Source organism: Chiloscyllium plagiosum, unplaced genomic scaffold, assembly GCF_004010195.1.
Source record: "Chiloscyllium plagiosum isolate BGI_BamShark_2017 unplaced genomic scaffold, ASM401019v2 scaf_2916, whole genome shotgun sequence".
Classification (NCBI taxonomy): domain Eukaryota; kingdom Metazoa; phylum Chordata; class Chondrichthyes; order Orectolobiformes; family Hemiscylliidae; genus Chiloscyllium; species Chiloscyllium plagiosum.
In genome coordinates, this window is record NW_025212735.1 from 17,432 (window position 1) to 19,396 (window position 1,965).

Consider the following 1,965-nt stretch of genomic DNA (forward strand, 5'->3'; position numbering starts at 1 on the left):
TCACACACTGACCCGCTCTGTCACACACTGACCCGCTCTGTCACACACTGACCCGCTCTGTCACACACTGACCCGCTCTGTCACACACTGACCCGCTCTGTCACACACTGACCCGCTCTGTCACACACTGACCCGCTCTGTCACACACTGACCCGCTCTGTCACACACTGACCCGCTGTCACACACACTGATCCGCGCTGTCACACACTGACCCGCTCTGTCACACACTGACCCGCTCTGTCACACACACTGATCCGCGCTGTCACACACTGACCCGCTCTGTCACACACACTGACCCGCTCTGTCACACACTGACTCACATGGACCTGCTGCGTTGCCCCCCTTCTGACTGTGTTAGATATGAACACAGTCCAGTTCATCCTTTCACGAGCCCCCTCCCCATATCCCGCCTGTATTGGGGGACGGTGAACTCGCTTTTCCAGGAACCTGTGACCGTGAGCCACCCATTAACCGAACCCGGTGTTTCGAACGTGCGTGTGCTGTGGATCGGGATCGGATGTTGGGGTTCGGGGTGAGGAATCCTCACTTACAGACCAGTTCCTGCCGGACCGTACGCGTTCTGCACCCTCGGGAATTTGAAATTGGTCATCTCCGAAAACTCAGGGCTGCGAATGAGAGAGGAGAAGGAGTCAGAGACGGCTGAGAGGGGGCGTGCGGAGGGAGGGGGGAGGCGTAGGAGTGAGGGAGAGCCAGGTGAAGTCTGCAGAGCGCAGGCTGAGGAGGGAGATTGGAGAGAGAGAGAGAGAGAGAGAGTGTGATGGGGCTGTAATAATCAGAGGGTGGTGAGCGGGGAAAACCAGGAGAGAAGGGAGGAAGGGAGGGACGATGAGGGCAAAGGAGGGTTCAGGGTGAGAAACTGAGACTATTGGTGTCAACAGCAGTGTGAGGTGACCTGTCGAGTCACACAGCACAGAAACAGACCCTTCGGCCCAACCCGACCAGATATCCCAACCCAATCTAGTCCCACCTGCCAGCACCCGAGTCCCACCAGCCCATATCCCTCCAAACCCTTCCTATTCATATACCCATCCAAATGCCTCTTTAAATGTTGCCATTGTACCAGCCTCCACCACTTCCTCTGGCAGCTCATTCCACACACGTACCACCCACTGCGTGAAAAAGTTGCCCCTTCGCTCCCTTTTAATTCTTTCCCCTTGAACCTCTGAACAAAGCATCAGCTTTTCAAACACAGCAATTGCTGCTCCTAAAATAGCTGGAAAAGAAAAAGGAGCAGCTCTTCCAGCCACAACTCTCTCCCATCCTCCATCTTGGATTACCCAGAATCCAACTCCAAGGCCCGTCGCAATGAGCCTCCAAAATGGTTTCCCAGTCTTTCCCTCCATTTTTAAAATTGCGTGTCTGCATGTTCAAGGGTGAGCTAATGATGGGCGTGTGTGTGTTCATGGGTCAGTGGGGTTTTAAACGGAAGTTGGGACGAATTCCTGGGCAAAAAGAGTAGATCTCTTGTTCAAACCGTTCCCTGCTTCCCATTGGTCATGCTGTATAATGACAACGTTTGGGACAGAGAGAGAGAGAGACAAAGACAGACACAGAGAGACAGAGACACTCAAACACAGAGACAGAGACAGAAAGAGAGAGAGAAAGATAGAGACAAACACAGAGACAGAGAGAGAGAGAGAGAGAGAAAGACAGACAAAATTTCAGAGAGAGATAGACAGACAGAGACAAATTCTGGATCAGTGGTGCTGGAAGAGCACAGCAATTCAGGCAGCATCCGAAGACAGGCAAAATCGACGTTTCGGGCAAAAGCCCTTCATCAGGACAGAGACAAATACAGAGAGAGAAAGTGAGACAGAGAGAGAGAGACAAAGATAGAGAGACAGAGGGAGAGAGAGAGAGACAGAGACAAATAGAGAGTGAGACAGAGAGAGAGACAAAGATAGAGAGACAGAGAGTGAGAGACACACACACAAATACAGAGAG

General features: G+C 52.3%; 1 long non-coding RNA gene across 1 annotated transcript in view; it reads right to left on the reverse strand.

The window, feature by feature from the left end:
* The window catches only part of LOC122547459, a 5,740-nt gene extending 5,111 nt beyond the window's left edge, over positions 1 to 629 (reverse strand). Inside the window, exon 1 of the long non-coding RNA XR_006311001.1 lies at positions 552 to 629. This is a non-coding gene — a long non-coding RNA (uncharacterized LOC122547459). The remainder of the gene's footprint in view (positions 1 to 551) is intronic.
* Positions 630 to 1,965: the final 1,336 nt, after the last annotated feature.